Source organism: Neomonachus schauinslandi, chromosome X (assembly GCF_002201575.2).
Source record: "Neomonachus schauinslandi chromosome X, ASM220157v2, whole genome shotgun sequence".
Classification (NCBI taxonomy): domain Eukaryota; kingdom Metazoa; phylum Chordata; class Mammalia; order Carnivora; family Phocidae; genus Neomonachus; species Neomonachus schauinslandi.
Genome location: NC_058419.1, coordinates 91,494,545 through 91,518,782, shown reverse-complemented (window position 1 = coordinate 91,518,782; position 24,238 = coordinate 91,494,545).

Below are 24,238 nucleotides of genomic sequence, written 5' to 3'. Positions count from 1 at the left end.
ACATCACACACAGGGACAGCTGGTTAGAACACACAAGGTGAGGACACTGAAGGCACAAAATGTGTGCAGGGCCGCGCACGGGTGGTGCCCGGCCTGCCAGCTCAGCACATCCCGCCTTCCGTCGCTGTGCCTCTCTGCCTCGGGCTCCCGGCCAGCCGGGCACCGTGTCTCCCTCCCCAGCCCTTGAGGAAACAAGGTCGTCTGTCTGGCTGGTTACCTGGGCGCAAGGCGGGCTTGGCAGACACAGGCACGGGCAGACTCCTGCCGGCACCTCCCCAACACCTCAGCTTGATCAGCCTCTCCTGTCCTCTGGTTCTGGAAACCAGAAATCTCACCAACGTGGCTCCTGCGTCAGAAGGGGGAAGCTGAGGTGGGGGGAGGGGGGGGGGGGGACAGTGGTGGAAAAAGCAACATCGGGCCATAGATTAATCACGTTGTTGCACTCTTTTATAGCCCCTGCCCTTGGGGGGTATTCTTTCTTCTCTCTGTCTTCAGGCCTCAAGATCCAGGCTCCCATCCTTCGCAACCGACTCTTTGGAAAAAATCTCGTGTCAGTCATTTACACCTTAGTGTAAATTTACGGCAATGAAAAAATTCTCTCTCCCAGGAGGGTTTGCACTGAAACCTTTCTGGATGGAAATCGTTAAGGGGTGAGAGATTCGTCCCCATCAAAGGAGTTTTGATTCATAATCCTGTAAAACCGAGAGGCATTTTTGGTGCATACAATGCTTCCACAGAGGAAAAATACCACAACTTCATCTACCTGTCCTGTTCCTAAACTATCTTAGGTCGACTTCTTCCCTCTCTGTTTTCTTACCCTCTCCGACTTCAACGGATCCTGGGATCTGAGAGGTTTTGTTGACTCATTTTTATGATTCATCTCAGAATCGTAAGATTTCAGGGCTAGTGGGACCTTGGAGGTCAAATAATGCAAGTTTCTAGATGAAGAAACAGAAACTCAGAGAGAGATAAGTGAGAGGCCCAAGATCCCGCAGCAAGTTACAGCAAGGCTGGGACCAGATGCCAGATCCCCTGATTCCTGTAAATAGCTCTCAGCCAGCCCAATACCAACGCTGTCTACACAGTGAAGTCCAGGCAGAGGCTCTCTGTACCAGGGGCCTGGCCCTTCCACGGTTAATGACACGGGCAGCCTTTGTGTGGCTTCGGGGAATGTTCCTGGAAGCATTTGGTCTACACAACGAGCCCATGGAGCTCTCCTGGTGGCTACAGGGTCCACAAAGGGTAAGGGGTAAAGAAGCCTGAGCAAAGGTCACTGTCATCCCCATCCAGACTCCTCTCCTGAGTTTTGCAACATGGGGCTTTAGTTTTATTTTTCCAGCAGCCCAGAGCCCCACACCCTTCAAAAGCAGAGCCACCCTTGGCCATACTCACCAAACCAGCTTTCTGAGTTACTTCCTTCTCACCAGACAACACAAGGCCCCCTCTCGCCTACTTGAGATCAGCCTTGGCCTGAATTTGATCTGAATTTATCCCAGAAGTATAGGCCAAAGGCAGAGGACCAGAATCAACATGTGGTCCTCATTTGTCAAGTAGGGATCATTCTGGCACCTTTCTCTGGGCTGTTGTGACAGTTAAATGGAGTCAAAACATGGAAAACCCTCAGAACGGTGCCTGCACATGGTTAAGTGCTCACTTAAAGTTACCCGTAATGTCTTTGGTGCCTCCCTTAGAAACCTTCCAGTTGTTCTTTACCTCTCCCCCCGAAACTAAGTCCTGTGAGCTTAGGTTTAAAAGGTTGGGGGAGGGGCACCTGGGTGGCTCAGTTGGTTAGGCGACTGCCTTCGGCTCAGGTCATGATCCTGGAGTCCCGGGTTCGAGTCCCACATCGGGCTCCCTGCTCAGCAGGGAGTCTGCTTCTCCCTCTGACCCTCCTCCCTCTCATGCTCTCTGTCTCTCATTCTCTCTCTCGCAAATAAATAAAATCTTAAAAAAAAAAAAAAAAAAGGTTGCGGAAGGGGCACCTGGGTGGTTCAGTTGGTCAAGCGTCTGACTCTTGGTTTTGGCTCCAGTCAGGATCTCAGAGTCGTGAGATCGAGCCCCATGTCGGGCTCCATGCTCAGCACGGAGTCTGCTTGAGATTCTCTCCCTCTCCCTCCTCCCTCTCCACTCCCCTTGCTCTCTCTTTCTCTCTAAAATAAATAAAATCTCTAAAAAATAAATAAAAAGATTGGGGGCAGGAAGGGAAGGATGTTAAAAGAAACCTGTGTGGAAATTTCTGAAATTTATCTGAAAAACTAAAATACACTGACCATACCCACTTTATCCTGACATCAGGCCAAACCCAACAAAGAAAACTAGTAAGATAAACAAAGTTCTGGTGTGATATGGAGAGAGAGAGAGAGAGAGAGAGAAAACATGTGTGTGTGTGTGTGTGTGTGTGTGGCAGGAATTGTGCAAGCTTCCTCCCTCCCTGGGCTTGAAGTTACATCAAGTCATTATTCCAAAACCTGTTTTTGACATATAACTTGTTTCTAACATACAGGTTAGTGCTAAGAAATAAAATAACAAGGAAAAGAAGGTGGGATGCCCCGAGAGAGCCAATGCTACATAAATATGTTAACTTTCAAACAAACTTGAATTCCGCACACACCACCCTCTTCTCGCCCCTCTACACAGCAGAGCACTACATCTGTGGAGCTCTGAGCTGGCCACCACAGTGGCCCAGAAACATCACCTCCTCCCCTTCTCCTTCATCTGGGTGCTGATTCATAGTAAAGGCTGGGGAACCACTGTGTGGAAGTGTGGAAGCTACTGTCCTTCAGAGCCCCAGTGATCACAGTCTGGTGTTTATGGGCTCAGGGTAGACTGAACAGCCAGCTGTCTGCATCAGGAAAGTCCCTTGGCTGAAAAATATATCCCCTACTGGCCTGTGGTAAATGCCTGAAATTCCACCATTAGCAATGCATTCCTTTGGTTATACCACGCCATTCTCAGGCCACAGTTTTCAAGTGAAAATGCGCCTCCGGGGAGTAACACGTGAAGACTCTGACAATGAATGATGAATGAGTGTCTCAGCTCATTCCTGAGAGAGGGGCGCATTGGCTGCCTGGCTGGTTGGAGTGTGGCCGGGGGCAGATGGGAAGGAGGATGGAAGAAGGAGTGGGGACGTGGAGGGCTGAAGGCAAACTTGGACAGCTGGGCCGTTATGACACTTTTAAAACGTGGCCTTAATTCTTTGACGCTCTTTCCAATCAGAGGTGGGATTTATGGCCTCTCCCCTTCAATGCGGGCAGGGCTGTGACTGCTTCAACCCAGAGAGGGTGGCTAAGGCACCCATGTAACCTCTGAGGCTTTAGAGTCCTAAGAGGCCATGCAGCTTCCTCCCGGTTCTCCGGAACACTCACTTTTAGAGCCCTGGGTCATCATGTGAAAGCCCAAGTACCCTGAGACCCCATGCTGGAAAGACTACTCTGGTGGACAGTGCGAGCTGAGCCTGGCCTGCAAGCCGTCCCTGCCAAAGCTCTATATATCTGAGTGAAGACCCCAGAACAATCCATCTGCCGGCTAAATACCAGAGAGACCTCCCTCAATGCGTTGAGGACAAGAGTTGCGCAGTCAAACCCTACCCGAATTCCTGACCCATGAAATTATAGCATATCATAAAACAGTTGTTTTAAGCCCCTCAGGACTGCAGACATTTATTATGCAGAAGTAGATAACTGGAATTGTCATGTGCCCAGAACCTGGCCTGATCGAGTCAGCCTCACAGGCGGCTGATACAGATGCTCCTGGGATTGGGATTGGGGGCTGGGGAAGTGGGGAGAGCTGGACTCCCAAATAGAACAGGCTGATCCATCAGAAACCAACTACCTCGAGTTTCTAGAAATAATGCTCAGCCCACACTTGGGGCCTGCATCTCTGGCCCACTACCGGCCCATTTACCTGCTAGCCCACAGAACTTTCTGCACATCCAGGGTTGGGAGCAGGAGACTTCAGGGAGACCTGCTCGCTTTCCTTCACAGACGAGGACACTGAGCTTCCAGGATGTGAGGCAACTTCCAGATCCTCTGGTGTCCACTGAGGGACCTGGTATCCGGCTCCTCAGACCCCCAGAGAGGCGGTGTTAAGATTTTGTGTAAAAAGCTCGGGTGCGGGCTCAGAAGCCAGGAAGGCCTGGGTTCAAGATCTGGCTTCTTCACCTCTGGTTTTATTGGCCTTGGTTTGATGACTCAGTTTCCCCATGTGTGAAATGGGAACAGCAGAGCCCCATTCACAAGGTTAACGTGAGAGTTACATGACATGGCATACGGCCAGGAGTCACCTTTGCCCCATCTCTCCCTCCGTGGCCCTTTCCACCTCAGCACTCAGGAATCCCACCAGGGAGCCCCTGCTGAGGCTTCCTCTCTCACCCTCATCCTGTGGTGAGGAGCTGGAATGAAGCCGTCTTTGGAGACCCCTGGGGGCAGGCTGAGTTGCCCGGCTGGACCCTGAGTGCTCCCTGAGGCCCACTAGCCTCTCCTCGCTCAGCCCCTAGCCCAGACCGACTCCCTTGAAGCACCTTCTGTTCAAGAGAGAGCCATGGGGTAGAGGCTTCTCATTAGCAGGATCAGCAGGTTGTGTTTCGGCCCTGGGTCTTCCATTTCTCTCCCCCCGCTTCCCCCGGCGACCTCTGGAACAGAGCTGTGGGATGGGGCTAGAGCAGGAAATAAAGTCAAGTGATCAAAAGTCCTCCAAGCCAGTCCTGATGGCGGCCCCTTAAAATGTGTCCTTCAGATGGCCGAGGACCACGCATCCCAAAGGGCCCCTCTTGCGTAAGGAATCTGGAGAGCCCAGATCCCTGACATGTCTGTGAGAGGGTGCAGGGGGCAGGGGCGTGGGAGGCCTGAGCCATAAAGAAGGTTCTATCTCCCCAGCTCGCGGGTGCCCACCCCGCCCCAGGCGCAGCCCAGGGGGAGTCAGCCGCATGTGGTAGCCAGTGACACTTTCCAGGCTGGGCAGGGCAGGGCAGGGCCAAGTGGGGTGGGCCGGCCTGGAGGCCTCCATTCATTGAGAAATCTTTTCACTCGCAGACGGCTAAGTTCTGCTAAGTTCTGTTAGCCCATTGTTGCTGTTCTGGAAAAACAGACCGTTCTTAAGGGAGGGAAGGTGGAGTCAGGAGGTTTTTTTGAAAACGTGATGGACGTGAATATAATACCTTTTTTCCTTCTGTGTAAGCCGTAGTCACCGGGTCTGTGTACTCTCCCCCTCGGGTGTTTTCCAGACTGCCCCCCCCCACCGTTCTTCCTTTGCATTCTGACCTACTTTGGGCTCCCTCAGAAGCAGACTCAGAAATGTGAGCAGAACTGGTTAATTTGGAGGAACCGAGTGGAGCTGGGGAGGTGAGCAGGGGAAGGGAAGGAAGCGTCATCAAGAAAGCTACCCCACCAACGGCCACTGTGTTCAAGGCACCTGCCTCAAAGTGTCCCACCTCGGGGGTGGGGGAGGGAGGCGGGCAGGGAGCTGGGTAATGACCTTCCCACTCCTGTGGTCTCCGGCTGACAGTCTGGCCTCGGGCCGGAGGTCACCCGAGCTCACAGCCAGCTCGCTGGCACACACACACGGACCGGGAGTGCCGGGGACATCTGGGCAGGGCGACACCTGCGCCCGCTGCCGTTTCCCTCCCTTCAGACCTGTCCCTGTCACTCACCGCGGTGTCCACATCCATGTCCCGGGCACCTCGAACTCAGCAAAGGTCACCGTCTGACCCTCTGAGTTCCTGAGAAGGAAGGTCAGTGGCAGAAAGAGCCCCAGAGAGGGGTAGACTGTTCCCTCCTGGGCGTGGACAGGACTCCCCTCTCCCCACCCCCCCATTGCGGCCTTCAGAGGAGACAGGCCCTGGCTGCAAGCTGCCCTTGGCTGTCTTTCCAGAATGGCCCTGCCTCATTCCACGCTTCCCGTCAGCACCCCCGCCCCCCGTGCGCCCCGGAGCCTGAGGGTGGGCTTGGCCTTCGCTCAGCCTTCGCTCCGCGGGCCCCAGACCCCACCTGGCTTCGCTAAGCCTCCACGCTCCGCTGACGTGGGTCATTGCTGCGGCCAAGCCTGGACACGGAGCGGTGAGGTTTGTTTTTATTTTCCGTTTCTAAGGCTCCTTCTCTCCTAGGAGCAGGAGGTAATGGGGAAGCTGTAATTTGCTAAACAGGCATTAATCTTCACATCAATCCCAAGAGGCAGGTAGAGCTTCTCAGTCAAAACACACGGGGCCGTGATGAGACAGGGCTGGCTGCACGAGGCCCGGGGATTTGCACTTGGCGGAGCCCTGGCTTCCCGGGGCCGGAACTGCTGACCTCGCCCCTGGGCTGTGGCCCACGGAGAACGTTCTTTCTGCAGAAGGGCCGGGGAGCCAGGCGTCAAGGGCCATTCCGCTGCTCCTGTGGGCCACCCCCACCCCCCAGTCTCTCTCCAAGCCCTCCTCTCTTGGACGGGATGGAGAAAGTGATGCGGCCTTGGCGGAAGCGGGTTTGAATCTTGCTTGGTCACTTTTTTTCCATGCGGCAAATATGAATGAGTCCCTATTACGTTCCTGGCACTTTTCTGGTTGTGGGAATACGGTGATAGATGTTGGGGTTTCGGGAGGGTCCATTAATAACACTCTTTGCTTCTCCTTCCGACCGATTGAGAAATGGACGTGGAAGTCCAAAAAGTGGGGCTCAAAATTGTCCTTTATTACAGAAAAGGCTCGAGATCTGTCACAACAATTGTCTTGCCGACACTCGCTCTGGCATCAATCGGACCCGCTGGGCTCCAGGCAGAACTGAAGACCACAGCGAGCAGAGATGATGTGCTTTTTCTGGGCAGGCCGCCTCTCCGAGGGGGCCCAGGAGGGGCTGATTCCCCCGGGGCCTAGATTTGCCCCAACTCATCAGGTAAGTCACTTGCCTTGTCTGGGCCCCCCAAAAGTGGCCCCTGAGATAAGGGTGTGAGTGCAAGTCGGGTACTTGGGGGCGGACCCCAGGAAACATGGGGAGGGCAGGGGGCCACGGGCCAAGAGTTGCAGAGCCTGGCATGCGCTAGGTGCTCAGTAAACGATCATTCTTGCCCACCCCTCATTCTGCAGGCAGATCGGCTGCCCCACCACCCCGGCGCTTTGGGGGGTGTGACATTAATGTTCATGAAGATGCTGCCACTTGGGCTCCCCCACCCCCGGCCAGCAGTGACGTGGCCGAGATCCGGGGCGGAAGGACCAAGGTGACAGGATCAGCAGGAAGGAGCCCCTGCTTGTGACTCGAGGGGGAAACGGCATTACTCAATGACTCTCCAGGACTCCACACTCCAGATTTTCCCCAGGCCTAGAGAGTTCTGACGGGGGCCCCGGATTCGTCTTCCTTGACACCAGGATGTCACAGCGTGGGGGGGGGGGGGCACACCACACGTGTGCATGCACGCGTGTACGTAAATGCAGACACATGCAAACACACAACACACAAATTACCCACATTCACAACACGTTCTCGCATGCATAAAAACGCACGTGCACGCACATATTCGTTCATCCATACACCTCAACTTTTTTGTTGCTGTCTGTGATCCAATCGGGCAGGAAAGGTCTTAAAGAGCAGCCTGGCAAGGTGACCTCTTAGTAGAAATCAGCCTCTGTCGGTGTGAAGCTTTGTACCCTCCCTTCTATTCCTGCCTCCTTCCCTCCCATTTCCCCAAGAGCTAGTCAAGGAGGTAGGCCTGGCTTTCTGGCTTCTGCCCTTTCTCCCAGAAGGACACGGCTTGGGAGGAATCCAGAGTGGGGGCATCTCCGTGGAACATGATGCGGAGGCCCAGTGGCCGTGACGGGCCCTCTTCCCTGGGTCAGGGGCTCTCCCCGTGCAAGGAAAAGGGGAGAACAAGGCTCAGGGCCGGGCCTTTTAGGGGCAGGGTTGGTGCTCTGGGCTCCAGGCCGGTGCTTGCCAAGCAGGTCTGTCCTTCCTCATAGGATGCTCGGAGGTAAGTGTGCCTGCCCACCAGACATTGCCAAGGCCACTCCCTGCCCCTGCCACTGGACAGTGGCCATGCCTTCAGCACAGGCAAACTGTGCCAGGCATACACCCCATCTTATCCAATGGACAGGTCAGCCTTGCTCAGAAAGGACCTGAGGCCCTTATGGCCAAGTTGGCCTCAGCCAAGGGATGGGCATCCTGGGGGCTGGCAGTTCTGTGGACAGCCTGAGGTCAAGGTGAGACAGATTGTAGTCACTGAGAGAAAGGAAGGCAAAGGAACCATTGCTTTTAAGACCCCAGATGCCCGTGTCTCATCGTAAGGGAGGATGGAAAGGGTCATTTTTTTTCTAGATCCTACTGTTCCAGGTTTCCTCTTATTGGATGGCTGCAGTGGGGGATTGCCCCGTGTTTCTCAGGCTGGCAGCAGACAGAGACTGGAGATGGAGTCTAGAACATGCCAGGTTGGGCCAGCTGAGGGATAATGTCCATCAGCCCAGGAGGAGGGGAGGCCACCATTGTGCACTGGCCCAGTCCCCAGCCACCTCCCAGGGCATTAAACTCAACCCCCCGCGGAGGCCTCCCCATCCAGTAAAACGAATTTACAATCTGGAGGCTGACCTCAAATTAGAAACAAGGAGATCAAAGCTGTTTGGGTTCCGTTCGTTAGTCCCATCATCAAAAAGCCCCCAAAGGGAGTGGAAGAGGAACTTGGTTGTGCTAGCTGAGCATTAGCATCAAAGTCAAGGACTGGCCTAGGCTGGGAATCAGCCTGACAATAAATCGAGAGTAGCCCCACGGAGAGCTCGATGAGGGCTCCTCATGGGGACCACCAAAAGCTGAGACACTGTGTCAGTTAACTATTGTTGTGGAACAAAGCACCCCAAAACAGTGGCTTAAAACAACTACCGTCTGTCTGTGGGGCGCCTGGGTGGCTCAGTCGCTTGGGCATCCGGCTCTTCATTTCAGCTCAGGTCACGATCTCATGGGTGGTGGGATCGAGTCCCGCATCAGGCTCCGTGCTTTGTGGGGCGTCTACTTGGAGATTCTCTCCCTCTGACCTTCCCCCGGCGCCCGCCTCCCGTCCCCCCGCCCTTTGGAATAAATAAGTCAATCTTAAAAAAAAAACAAACCACACAGCCACCACCATCTGTGTTGCTCATGTGCCTACGATAGGAAATTTGGGCTGCGCTCAGCAGGTGCCCTCAAGCAGAATGAGGGATGAGCGAGAATGTGTGTTTATTGAGCACCAGCCTGAGTACGTGCCAGGCTCAGTGACTCTCAGCCTTCGGGCTTCCTCTGGCCTCCAGAGCCTACTGGCCCCCACCTGGGTTAGGCCAGGGTGAGTTGACAGCCCTCCAGGCAGTCCTCAGAGACGGAAGGGAGATGGGGGATAATCCCCCAGTGGGGATCTGCTCAACGGCGTTTCCTGTATTGACTGCCTCCCATCCCTGGCCCTTGGCCAGTGGTCACCCGGGAAATTCTGCTTCTGAGGGCTGGCTGGAAGCTGGAGCAAAGGGCTACCTGGACCCCCCCAGCCGGCTGGCCTGGGCTTGTTCACAGGGTGGCTGAAGATCCCAAGAGCAGTAAGCACTTTTTAACCCTGGGCTCACCTGACGTTTCTGACTTGCCAAAGCAGGTCAATGACCAAGTCTAAGGTCAACATGGGAGGGCACTACCAAAGGGCAAGGAAGGATCTGGGGCCAATATTTTGTACCCCGCCCAGCCTATCAGGGAGGGTCTATTGCCACAGACCTCCCTGCGGAGACACAGTCCCGAGCCCCACCTCGCAGCAGGCTGTGGGCTTCGGCGGGACGGCAGCGCCCCGGACTTGTACCCCCAGCCCCAGGTCCCAGCACCAGGCAGCCGTGCCGAAGAGGCTTCTGGAGCGCGTGGATGGATATTGAATGCACATTGCTTCTGGTAGCAAGGTGGGCAGCAAGACCACTTAAGCCTCATCTGGACTCTCCAAAGCCCTCTGTGACCTGGTGGCCTCATCGGGTGTCCTTGTTCCAGATGGGGGACACCTAGGGTTTGTGCCAACCCATGATTACTTTCACCTCTCTCTTTTGAAAAATGGCCCGTGTTTAAGGATTCATAAAACTTAGGAAATGCATCACTGAGCCTGTAACACCGTGAGAGCCCCACGTAGAGAACGACTTAAAAAGAAGATTCATCAAACTAATTACTTCTCCCCCCCAACCCCCGCCCCCACCCCGCCCCTCTTTCCACTTGGCTTGCTCAGAAAGATGTACAGCCTCATCGGCTAGGCTGCTCCGAAGCCAGACTCCCGGGCCTGCTTGTGTGGGAGGGGTAGTGAGACACCCTGGGCCTTGATCTTTCTCCGACTTTCTGGGCAGACAAGAGTTTTTCCTGCTGATTCATCTATTCTGGAGGCTGAGGCAAGGCCAGGGTGCCTAAGGGGAGGGGGAGAGAGGGGAGAAATATTGGGATGCAGGAAGGTTCTCTGTCATCCATCTCTCTGAGACAGATTCTACACATCCCCCTATGATCCCTCCGGCTGTGTCCCCTGGGCCCATCTCTGGGTTCACCCCCAGCCGCGGTGGACAGCGCCTGAGCCTCAAGCGCCTGCCTCCCTGTCTGGGGCCTCCTGGAGATGCGCAGGAGCTAGCTTGGTAGAGGGCAAGGCTCAGCGCTAGGGTTTGATATCACCAGGGTCAACCCCTGCCAGTGAGGGATGAGAGTTTATGGATGAATGCTTCAGCTTCATCTCTGTAGTGGGTCGAATGGTGGCGCCCCAAAGATGCGTCCACCCTGAAACTGTGAATGCAATTTTGTTGGACAAAGGGTCTTTGTAGACATAGTCAAGTTAGGGATCTCGAGATCATCCTGGATTATTCAGGTGGACCCTCAGTCCAATGACAAGTGTCCTTAGAAGAGAAGGGGAGAGGAGAAGGTGACAGGAAGGTGGAGGCAGAGATGGGAAGGACACCTCTACAAGCCGAGGAAGGCCAAGGATGGCCAGCAGCCACCAGAAGCTAGGAAAGAGGCATGGAAGAGCTTCTCCCCCCAAGTCTCCAGAAGGAAGTGACCCTGCTGACACCTTGGTTTCAGACTTCCAACCTCCCGAACTGTGAGACAGCACATTTCTGTTGTAAGCCCCCCAGTTTGTGCTACTTTATTCCAGCAGGCCTAGGATGCTAATACAGCTACCCTCAGTGGGATGATTCTGACATGGGTTCAGAACAGTTCTTAAGAGGGTCCCCAATAGGCTTGAGCCCCAGCTGCCCACAGGGAAAACCAGCTCATTTGTTTACCTTTCTTGGCTTTTCCCCTTCGTTGCCTCACTCCCCCACACTGCCCTACTGGGGTTTCCTGGGATCATCTCTAAATGAACCACCTGCCCCTAATTCCTCGTCTGCCTTTTGGAGCACCCAAACTAAGGGCACACCGTTCCATACCATTCATTCCTTCATTAATTCATCCCATCACCATTTATAAGGGAGGTGGTGCAGGGAGTGGCTAGAGTGGGCCAAAGGACGGACCTGCCTTTGCATCCGCATCCCAATTCTCAGAACTTGCAGGTGGTACCTTCTATGGCAGAAGGGACTTTGCAGGTGTGATGACATGAAGGATCTTGCAATGGGGACATCATCCCGGCTTATTCAAGTGAGCCCAGTGTGATCACAAGGATCCTTTGAAGAGGGAGGCAGGAGGTCGGAGGAGGAGGAGAAGGTGGTTATATGGCCACAGAAGCAGAGGATGGAGTGATGCAGCCCTGAGCCAAGGAAAACCGGCAGCCTCTAGAAGCTGGAAGAAGCAAAGAACCGATTGTCCCTTGGAGCCTCCAGAAGGAACGAGCTCTGCCAACACTTTGATTCCAGCCCCACAAGATTCATTTAGGACTTCGACCTCCAGAGCGGTAAGAGGATAAATGTGTGTGGTTTTAAACCACTAAACATGTGGCACTCAGTCATAGCAGCACTAGTAAACTCATAAACAGCGGTTAAGAACACAAGCGTTGGGATTGGGCCTAAGCAGGTTGAAGTCTTGGTGCGGCCACTCACCGCTGTGGACCTTGGGCGAGTTCTGCGCCCCTCCAAGCCTCGGTTCCCTTAGTTTTCAAGTGACGACCGTCATTGGCATACCTCCCTGCTGCTGCCGTGTGGATGACACACCCCCATGTGCCGGGCTAAGCGGTCAAGCGCAGCAGTGCTGAGAGTTCATTACCATTTACTCTTAGCCAGTCGCTGGGCTCCACCTGTTGGAATACAGGGTCCAGTAAGACACAGCCCCGGCCGTGGGTACGCAAAGTGCAATTCTGATCTGGAGAGAGCCCCTAGCCTAGAAGCATGGAGGAGACCACCGATGTCTGTGAAAAGGGGATTCCTGAGCCATTGCCCCAAATGGAACAAAGGAGCTCCTTGAAACCTTGAGCCACAGCAGTGAGGACCTCTGAACTGTCGCTCCTCCACATCCCCCCCACCTGCGTCCCCCTCGCAAAGGCTCAGTCGTAATAGTCACAGCTGTGATAGCCGTCGTACTAGCAGGAATAATGACCATCGTCCCAGCGCTGACGTCACCAGTGCCCCAGCCCTCGGACTCCTGTGTGCTGGTGGAGGCTCAGCCTCCCATCTCAGAAGTCCTCATTGTCCCAGAGTCACTCAGAATGCAGGTATTTTGGGGGCGCCTGGGTGGCTCAGTCAGTTAAGCGACTGCCTTCGGCTCAGGTCATGATCCCAGAGTCCCGGGATCGAGTCCCGCATCGGGCTCCCTGCTCGGCGGGGAGCCTGCTTCTGCCTCTGACCGTCCCCCCTCTCATGTGCTCTCTCTCATTCTCTCTGTCTCAATTGAATAACTAAAATATTAAAAAAAAAAAAAAAAAAGAATGCAGGTATTTTGGGCTCCTGAACCCAATTCTAATTGTGTGCAGGGGGGTGGGGGGGGGTCCCCACACCCAACCACAAGCACCGCTCTGGACACCAGCTAGGCGTCCTACAATTCAAGGCCATTCTGATACTATCTCCCCAGAGACGCATCAGACCTGGCAGGTAGGGGCTCAGGTCCTCCAAGATCGCACCCCCCCTGCCCCTCACACGCCAGCCAAGGCCAGGGTGTCACCTGTGCTTCTGATTAACGGGGTATAAATCAGAGGTTCCCATGACCCCCTCCTTTCTTGGGTTTGCTTCATTTGCTAGAGCAGCTCACAGAACTCAGAGAAACATTTCACTTACTAGATCAGCTTATTTATAAAAGGATAAAACTCAGGAACATCCAGGCGGAAGAGATGCACGGGGCGAGGTCTGGGGAAAGAGGTGTGGAGCTTCCATGCCCTCTCTCCAAATTTCTGTGAGCTCACTAACGCAGAAGCTCTGCCAGCCCCGTCCTTTTGGGTTTCTATGAGGCTTCATTACATAGGCGTGATGGGTGAAATCATTGCTTTGGTGATGGATTCGACCTCCAGCCCCCACTCCTTCCCCGGGGTGGGGGAGGGGTAGGACTGAAAGTTTGGGCCCCCTAATCACTTGGTTGGTTCCCCTGGCAACCAGCCCCCCTCTGGAGGTGCTTCATTAACATAACAAAAGACACCTTTATGGCTCTCATATCCGGATATTCCAAGGGTTCTAGGAACTCTTTGCCAGGACAGAGGTTGAAGGCCAAATATGTATTTGTTATTATAAATCCCAGTAACACAGCAGCATGGTCACTGCAAAGTCTGAGCTCCCTCGAGTCCTAGAAATTGTGCTTCATCTGAAGTGAGCCCTGTGTGTGGTGTGGGGGAGAATATAGAAGGTTCCAGATGGACCTCAGAACGGCCCCTTCTCTTTCTTCCTCCTTGTCTGGTCAGACACCCACCTCCTCCCCGCTCAGTATGTCTTCCAGGTGGCCTCTCGGAGGGCTGGGGCTTGGAAACTGCATGGTCACAGTGACGCTTGCCTTTGGTAAATGAGATGCAGTCATCGCCGTTAAGAGATAGCTAGGAAATAACACAACCTCCCCAGTGTCTGTGAAAAGGAGTTCCCAAGCCACAGGCCAGAGGGACTCCTTTTGTCTGGAATCAGGGAAGGCTCCGTGGAGGAGGTAGCATTCGCAGTGGGGGAAATGCAGGGATGGGGGTAAGTGGTTCTGGGAAGGAATGGCAGGAACAGAGCCAGAAGCGGAAAGGAATTTACAGGGCCCCGGAAAGGAGCTGTCCCAGGTGACCTCCCCTGTGTCTGATCACAGACGGAACGCCCTGAGCCCATGCCCAATCCTGCCCTCAGAGGCCCAAAGCCCAGGTCACGCTCCACCATGGCAGCAGGGACCCTTTGTAGGCCAGCAGCCCAGACAGGCGAGTGGCAGGGCTGGGGGCCAGGAGGAGGGGAGCACCCCGGCCATCTTCATTTTGCCTGGGGCTCGTCTGGCTTGCAGGGGCCAGCCACAGGGGTCTTCAAGAAGGGGACACAATGACTGGTGGACTGGAAGGGTGTCTGCTGTCTGCACTTGCTGCCCTTCACTCCGGCACAAACTTTCTGGAGGGCAATTCGGCCATGGGTCAAAACTTGATTAAGACCCGGCAATTCTAGAAAGAGGAAGTGGGATACCTGACACAGGTGAGCTCATCACAACGTAGTTTATAACAGTGAAAACTTGGGGCGCCTGGGTGGCTCAGTTGGTTAAGCGACTGCCTTCGGCTCAGGTCATGATCCTGGAGTCCCGGGATCGAGTCCCGCATCGGGCTCCCTGCTCGGCGGGGAGCCTGCTTCTCCCTCTCACCCTCCCCCCTCTCATGCTCTCTCTATCTCATTCTCTCTCTCTCAAATAAATAAATAAAATCTTTTAAAACATAATAATAATAGTGAAAACTTGCACACGACTTCAAATGAACCATAGGAGGTACATTTAATAAATGATAACGTTTTCATACAACAGAACACTGGGTAGCCATTAGCTCAACGTAGATCCATTTTTTTTTTTTAAAGATTTTATTTATTTATTTGACAGAGAGACATCACAAGTAGGAAGACAGGCAGGCAGAGGGAGAGGGAGAAGCAGGTGAGCTGAGCACAGAGCCCAATGCGGGGCTCCAACCCAGGACCCTGGGATCATGACCTGAGCCGAAGGCAGATGCTTAACCATCTGAGCCACCCAGGCGTCCCTAGCTCAACATAGGTCCATTTTTATCTAGGAAAATATTCACGATCCACCGTTAAGTGAATAAAGCACTTTCCGAATTAGTTCCTATGGCATCTCCTAATTTCGTTGAAATAAATCTGTTGATACGGAGATGTGTGCAGGGGCGAACGTTTGAGAAGATGTACACCACTGTGGATGAACAACAGCTAGCTCTGGGCAGGTGGGACTTGGGATGATTTCCATTTTCACCATGTGGCTCATCTATGTCTTTGGTTTGTGGTGGGTTTTTATTTATTTATTTATTTACAAAATATGGGGCGGGGGGTGGTGCCCGGGTGGCTCAGTCTTTAAGCGTCTGCCTTCGGCTCAGGTCATGATCCCAGGGTCCTGGGATCGAGCCCCGCATCGGGCTCCCTGCTTGGCGGAAAGCCTGCTTCTCCCTCTCCCACTCCCCCTGCTTGTGTTCCCTCTCTCGCTGGGTCTCTCTCTGTCAAATAAATAAAATCTTAAAAAAAAAAAAGGCCAGGGCTTCTTGGGACGCCTGGGTGGCTCAGTCGGTTAAGCATCTGCCTTCGGCTTAGGTCATTAACCCAGGGTCCTGGGATGGAGGCCCACGTCGGGCTCCCTGCTCAGCAGGGAATCTGCTTCTCCCTCTCCCTCTGCCTCTCCCCGCCAACCCAGCTCATATGTGTTCTCTCTCCCTCTCTCTCAAATGAATAAATAAAATCTTAAAAAAAAAATGCGAGGGTTTCGTTACCTGTATTTCCTCACCTCTAGTGGCATTTGGATTCTCCTCTCTGGGCCCGCATGAGCTCCCCGGGGAGACATGCCCCCAGTGGGAGCCCCTGCGAGTCCCGGGTCGACAGGGTGTTTGGTCAGGACGGCCCACAGCAGCCGTGAGACAAGATCCCAGGAACGGCAGAGGAGACTCATGGCGGTCACTAGGTTCCAAGGTGCCAGGCCAGGCCATCAATTCAGAGGGAGGCCCGAGGGCAGAGGGCAGGGGCTGGAAGGAAGGGCCAGGCAGGACGGGGGCTTGAGCAGTGGTCTTCATGGTACCCGGGTCACAGGGGGCACCTGGGGTCTCAAAGCAGCCACACAGGCCCGGGCACAGAGAGCTGCTCAGGGCTGTTTGAGCTCGGCACCCCCTATCACTCCAGGGTGAGTGGAAAGAAAGAGTTAACATCTGGAACCTTCTTGCAGTGGAAGCTGCTCATAGCGTGAAGCTGCATTTGTGAAAAATGGGCTCAATTTGATATTTGGAGAGCAATGAAATTGAAATCATTTCAAATTTTAAATGCCCAACATATTGAGACCCACCCTCGGATAGATCTTCCAAATTACATTGCAAGCTCTCCATGCCTAGCTCCAGGAGGGGATTCGCTTCTTTGCCAAAAAGATTCCTCTCCTTGAGTTGGAAAACAAAAGGCCCCCGGTTGGCAGTCTCCCTGAGCCCGAGCCCTCAGTGTGCAACTGAGAGCCTTCTGCAGGGGGCTGGAGGAGGAGTGCGTTTTTCTCCCTCTCTCAGGTAATGAATTTGATCTAATGGGACTGTCTAAGTGCCCAGATACCATGGTGATAGACACCCCATAAACACAGAGATAAACAGGTAGAGAGATATATGGAGGCAAGCATAATTTGCTTCTAAGTGCCTTTTCACTAGTATAAATAAAGCAAGAAAATAAAGTTGTTGGAGGCACTTGCAATACTAATGTCAGGAGGAAATTAAGCACTGATTACAGCGTTAAGGACAAATGAAAAGGCCCACCCAGTCAGGTCAGTGTGTGTGTGCAGAGGGGGCAGGGCTGGGAGAGGCGAGAGAAAAGGCCCTGGGGCCATCTCCCCATCTCCACCCAGGAGGCCCTCTGCAGTTTCCACAGGCCCCATGGCTTCCTGTGTTTCTCCACCGGAAGGCACCCTCTGGCCCAGGGGGCATCTTTGGGCTGGGCTGGGGAGTTGGGGAGGGGGGGGCAGGCAGAGTGTTAAATGCTCCAGGAGAACAGGAGCCACCCTCGGCCAGTGAGAAATGGGAACCAAAGGCTAAATAGCCCCGCTGCCTGGCCTCTCCGTAGAAGGAAGCTATTCCAGTGTTTTCTACATGGTCCTTCAGAGGGCCTCCGCGGCCGACGGGGTAATCCACCCAAGAACAGCTCTTAACCCGCTTTCCCCACTTCCCTTTCTCACTTCCCCACCCGACCATCGCTGCGCTTCCTGCACAAATAACAACCCGGGCCCCTCTGCTTTGAGGGGGAGCTCAAACCAAGACGGGAGGGTTTGCACCAGCTGGTGGGTGAATTGGTCAGAAGCAGAGCCCGCAGCCTGCGGACGGCTTGGGCGCCCAGAGCCCGCTCTCAGAGGGGCCCCACGCTTGGTCTCAGGTTCTGCTGGCTCCGTCTTGAAATCCGTAATAATTTTGTCTTTGAACTTGCCTTTCCCAAGTGACAGCTGATGGGACAGTGGAGCACGCAGGGTGATAACGCGGGGTAGCAAGTCGGGGCTCTGAGCCAGCACAACCCAGGGGATTCCCTAGCACCCCCGGGGGCACGCATGCATGCCTGGGGCAGTCCCTGGAGCAGCAGAGCCCCAAGGCCCAGAGTGGGGGTGCTGATGGCAGCTGCGGTGGAGGGGGAGGGGGTGCCCCACGTGGAGCTGGCACCGGGACCCCTGGTGGGAAACCAGCGAGCCCGGCAATGCACGGATATCAGCTCTCCAGCCCGAGTGCCTGCGCAGGAACTGCCAGAGCTCAGTAAACTTTGTCAATGTATTAAAAAATAAAATAAGGGCGCCTGGGTGGCTCAGTTGGTTAAGCGACTGCCTTCGGCCTGGGTCATGATCCTGGAGTCCTGGGATCGAGCCCCGCATTGGGCTCCCTGCTCGGCGGGGAGTCTGCTTCTCCCTCTGACCCCCCCCCCCCATGCTCTCTCTCAGTCTCTCTCTCAAATAAATAAATAAAATCTTTAAAAAAATAAAATAAAATAAAAGCGTACACATGGATGTTGCAATAAAGCATATAAGGGAGTTAGAGTTTTTCAACGTATTTAGAATCTCAGGTTTTGAAAACCATGGCAACGCTGCGTGACAAATATCCACAGGCTTAGACGTAGAAATTAAATTTAAAGATCATCAAATTCAACGGAAAAGAACGCTCTTTTCGCAGGAAGCTTCAGATGAACCAATTATTAACAGATCATTTTAAAATTAATTTTTCCTTGTAATTGAAGATACAATAAAATGCGTAAACAGGCATCTTGAATTATATATAAATCACGAAGCCACTTTTAATTTCTTCTATGACCTCCACGAGTTACAGGAAACGTCAGAGAAAATACTAAAAAGGCCTTTGTATAAATTTACATTTAAAATTAAATTCAGACTTAGACGAAACTGATTTGTATCGTTGATTTTTTTTTAGAAAAAAAATGTTCCGTGAGACTCAACTGTAGACATACTGAAAATTTTTTTTTTTTTAAGATTTTATGTATTTGCGAGAGAGAGAATGAGAGACAGAGAACATGAGATGGGGGAGGGTCAGAGAGAGAAGCAGACTCCCTGCCGAGCAGGGAGCCCGATGCAGGACTCGATCTCAGGACTCCAGGATCACGACCTGAGCCGAAGGCAGTCGCTTAACCAACTGAGCCACCCAGGCGCCCCGACATACTGAAATTTTTGAATTTCAGAATGTAATGTATTTCAAAATAATTCATCAGAAATGTATCATAACATCATCACAGCCCATAAAAAGACTCTAGACAGGTCTGGTAACAGTTGCAGCCTGGAAAGATCCTTTTCAAAATTAAAAATTACCTGGAAGCAGAGGCCGAAAAAGGGGAAGAATACTGAATGGGAGTGCATCTGGCAGCCATCCCTTTGTATCGCCCCCACTGTAACAATACAAGATATGTTTACCTATTAAGGTTTCTGTATTGAAAAAAAAATTAAAAATTACCAAAGTTACCTGCAACCTCATATTTGCAAAGGGTGACTGATGTCCTGTTCAATTTATTTTGACTGAAGATGAAGTAGCTACAAGTATAAATTCTGATGACCTAAATAAACGAATCTGCAGAAGAGTGAGCCAGAAAATAGGATCAACCATGATAGGACATTAATAAAGTATTATTGACTTTATTGCACAAAATTATGACGCCAAAAATATTGTTTCGCTGTTTGTAAGTTTTCATTGTTATTCACGAATCACTTACTCTGATGGCGTTTTATAGGTAAGAAAACATTTTTAAAGGAGAAAGCGATATACTTCAAGAACTGTAACAGCACTTTTTCCTGCTTCTCGAACCAGGGACCCCGCATTTTCACTTTGCACTGAGCCCCACAAATTACGGCGGCAGCCCTGCCTGCTGAGGTTGCTCACCCAGTTTTCTAGGGCAGGGAGGTTCGGCTTTGGTCTCCAGGTCTGACACCGACTTTCTTCTTAATCCCGCTGCAGCAGTCCCTCCATCTCTGTTTGCGTGGTTGGCAATAGAACATAACAAGAGGTAAACCGAAGGGGCATCTGGTGGGCTCAGGCGGTAGACGGAGCAACTCTTGATCTTGGGGTCGTGAATTCGAGTCCCACAGCAGGGATAGGGATGACTTAAAAAAAAGAGAGAGAGAGAAACTGTAAGGAAATCTTGGGCCTGGAACCTTCTTTAGCCCCTGTTTCAGAGACTGGGTCCTCGTCATCCAACCATGGGCTGCAGGCTTCCCGTGGGCAAGGAAGTTCACCGCACCTGAGGACAGCTCCCTAGAAAGAACACAGTTGGTGAGTCATCGGCAGCTGGGGGCCGGGTAGACTGGCCTTGAAGGGGGGGATCTGGGTAGAACACAATAGTATCTACTACAGTCCACCCCTTGCACCACTGCATTCACTCGCTGCTTGTAATGAGTTTACTCCGCTTGGGGAAAGCTTGTCCACGCTTCCGGAGTCCTGTTTTCTGGGAAAATTAAGAGAAGACTTAGTAGGAGAATTATAGTCCCTGCTGCTGCTGCAGTTGATTTTGAATCCATAAGAGGTCCGCCTCCCCCTCCTCCTTGCTCTCCACCTTCCTCTCCTCCTCCTCCTCCTCCATCTTCTATAGATTCTCCTCTGCTACCACTGCTTTTATTTAGTTGCCTTTCCTGGTGACGTGATAAAGACCCTTACGCCTGAAAGGTCTGCACCCTGGGTCACCGTGGCCTTCTTAGGCTGTGACTGCCGTGCTTCTCCATTTATCATTAATATTGGGCATGAGAGCACCAATAGATCCCCCCGTGGGTCATTCCGGAGCCAGATTCCTCACTGTTCCAGTTACGTAGCAGCCGCTCTATCTCCTCCTAATGATCGAGGCTTCACTGCCGCTGCCGGGGTGATGACTCCTTTCTCTGCCTGCTGGTCACTCAGCAAGAGGCCAAGAGACTGGATGCCACTGAATCTTAAAGCTGAACAAAAACCTTACTGTATCCCCTAAGGTACGCATTCCTCTTCTGAGAACCGAGACCTGTAGATCCACATGATGGGGACCAGAAGCATAAATTCCCAGAGTGCATTAACAGGATTGATATTAATTAGGCCACTCCTATTTCTACGTCTTGGCTCCTGGATCCACATATCCTACTATTGGGGCTAGAGCACCATATAATCATTGTTGATTCCGAGTAGGTACAATGTCCCAGAGGATGGCATTCCATCCTTGCAGAATATGTCCTCCAAGCTGGTGCGTCAGCAGCACCCAAACGGGCCATTTCTCTGTTTTATCATGCCAACAGCTCCTGGGCAGTGCAGTATGGGATAGAACCAGAGCATCCTGTGGTCATGTGCCCACTGTCATGCCTCATTTGTTCATTTGTCTGAGGTGATCTTATGTGAGAATCCACATTAGTAAAGCAAAGGTTCTGTAAGCCCTCGGGATTGGTGCGAACTCAACCTCAGCCTTTTCCCTTATCCATCAGCTGGTCGTAAGGGTCCTCCCAAATGTGGCATCCACTGAGGCCCAGTGGACAGGAGAGGCAAACCCATTTTGCATGTTGGTCCCAGTCAAGATGAGTCATTGCCCTTTTCAGGGTGGAAATGAACTTGCTACCAAGTGGACAACCACTCTCCTTGAGGAATGGTGCCATATTTGAAATTTAGCATTGGTCTCTGTTAATGACAGGTCGGACGTCCAACAGTGCCAGTAGCTAGATCAGCCTTAGTGAGAAGGAGCCAGTGTGGTTGGACCCATGAATAACCTCTATCACTGCCATCCCGATTACTTCATTCATGCACATACTATGCCACTGTGCCAGCCCTGGGGTGGCCAATGACAGAAGATGGCTGATGTCAACTGACGTGGTCGCTTAGCACCTCTTCTGTGGTAGACACTCTCTGGTGGTTATTTATGTGTGACAGAAAGATCATACTTTGTGCATACCCCCATACATCCCTCCACATGCCTCTTCCTCAGGCCTCTTTGTCCCTCATCTTCTAATCTTTCTCCTTCCTGGGACCTGACCAGCCAGCCTGGCCATTTGCCACTGCCTATGAGTCTATATTTTCTTACTTTAGGCCACTTCTCTTTCTGCACAAGGTAAATTATCAGGTGCATCACCTAGATCTCTGACCACTGAGAGGATTTCTCCTTGCTTCTGTCGTTCAGGGCCATCCCTGAGTGGGGCCATCATGAGGCAGCAATCCACTTTTGGCTTGCACCAGCGTACCAAGTTGACCCATCTGTGACTCAACCTCAGCCTTTTCCCTTATGGGTCTTTTTTTAAAGGATATTGTTTATTTATTTATTTATTTATTTGAGAGAGAGAAAGTGAGAGACAGATCAAAAGCTGGGGGGAGAGGCTAAGGGAGAAGCAGGCTCCCTGCCAAGCAGGGAGCCCGATGCCGGGCTCGATCCCAGGACCCTGGGATCATGACCTGAGCCAAAGGCAGACGCTTAACTGAGCCACCCAGGCACCCCTCCCTTATGGGTCTTAAGGGGCCCCCCAAATGTGGTCATTTGAGGTCAGCTGAGGGAGAGATGCTGGTGCAACAGTGGTGGATGATATGAACATCTAGGCCACCTGTTTGTGCAGCTTACATGGGCTCTCTGGTCCTGCTTGTACCCAATCCAAGAATACCACTCTTATCATACAGTGGATTGCTACTGGGCCCACCCAAACTTATGATTTGGTGGGTCTTATAGTCCCAGCTTATAATGGGCAGTTCTGATTACACAGTCACCTGACATCCCACATTTAGGTGCTCTATCAGGGCTCAGTAGCATGCAGGGAGCTGTTTTCTGAATGGCACGGCATGGTCTTGCTCCAGAAGCCAGAACCAGGCACCTAGCTTGTGATTCTTTTATTGGGGCTTGCCATAAACTCCATCTAGCATCTTATCCCACCACACTTACCTCAACTAGAAGGTCATATGGCCCAAGACCCAAGGCTGTTTGCACTGTTGCCTGGACTCGCTGAAGAGTTCTTTCCTGGTCTGGGCCCTACTCAAAGTTGGCAGCCTTCTGTATCACCCAGTTAATGGGTATCCCCACGTGTAGAACATGCCACCCCAAGACCCCAGGGAGGCTTACCAAATGTGGCGCTCCGTTCTGAGTGGTGAGACACAATGCAGTAAGTTGCCTTTTACTTTGTAGAGGCTGTCCCAGCATGCCCCAGTCCACTGGGTCCCTCAAACCTTCATGGATGTGATAGGGTATCAATTGTCATAGGGTTTATCTCCCATTCTCTGGAGTTCATGTGTCTTATCAAGACCTCCAACATACTCAGCCCTCGTCGCTCATCTGTTCCAAATAACAAGACACCACCAACACGGTACATCCACGTGCTGTGTTGCAAAATGTCCAGATGGCCCAGAGCTCTTCAGATTATGTTTTGAGAGAGGCTGGGAAAGTTGACATAGCCCTGGAGCAAGACCATCCATGTCTACTGTTGTCCATCCCACAAGAATATAAGCCATTAGAGATAGCAAAGAATGTTTTGATAATTATCTAGCTGAGTTCCAGGGACCAGACGAATTTAGGTCCCCTACAACTCCGCCATCTTAACTCCCTAACCAGATAGCAAAGAATGAATTTGCCAGATCCGTGGCCATATACCATGTGCTGGAAGCAAAGATGCCACATGGGGTAAAACAGCTGCAATTAGGGCCGCTTGATCAAGTGATCCACTCTCATTCACCATGCTCCATCTGGTTCTTTTAGGCACCAGACTTACGAATTAAATGGGGATTATGTTGGGAACCATCAACACTGCATTCCTGACATCACTGAGGGTGACCCTAATCTCTGCCATCCCCCAGGGTGTGATACTGTTGATAATTCACTCTCTTGGCTTGTGGTGTGGGGGGTGCATTTCACGGGCTTCTACCTCATCTCCTACACTGTGGGAGCCCTTACTCCCTAGGCCCCAAACCCCAGTACCAATGGGAGCTCTGCTAACCACTAAATATGTCCATTCCAGTTAGACATTCAGGGAGCAGAGAAATAACCACTGGGTAGGTTCATGGACCCAGTGGAACCACCACTAGTCAGACCTGGGCCTGGCCTCTATTTATTACCTGGTCCGCATGCGCTTGCCATTCCATAGAGGGCCCATGGTAGAATTTTGTGTCCCTGGTATTCATGTCTGTACCCACAATCCTAGAGAAGTCTGCTCAGTTTCATTTTTCTACAGCTCCATTACCCAAGTAAATAGCCATAGGACTCTCTGGAAATGGAATGAGTCTCAACCAACTAGCAGTGGGAGTCAATGACTAAGTACCCCAGCTTCCTCGCTCCTCTGGGAGAACAATTCTGCTTCACACTGTCTCCCAGAGTCCCCAGAGCAACTGTGCCCCAGTTGCCCATAGAGGTCACGTGCTGTGTAGCTCAGCCTTAGTCAGCCTTCCCCTGCCCCGTCTCACCTCCTCCCCTCCATAACTGTGCTTCTGGGGACCTGTTCCCATGTGAACTACCTGCACCTACATCCTTGCCTCAGGGTGTGCTCCTTGGAGAAACCACACTAAGATAACCATGCAGAAATGAGCAGCCTGAGAAGTCATCCTGTCTCTTCTTGACCTTTAGGCACTTCCGGTCTGTTTGCACAGCAATGCAGAAAAGCTTCCATCAGCCTCCATGGTAACCCAGTCCCACATTTAATTCTCATTGTCAGACCTTTGCTTTTTTATTCTCAACCCTCAATCCCTCCTGCTGGAATTTCAAACCACTTCATCATCTTAGGATTTTTTTTTTCTTTTTTCCGAGAATGAGAGAGAGAGAGAGAGAGAGAGAGAGAGA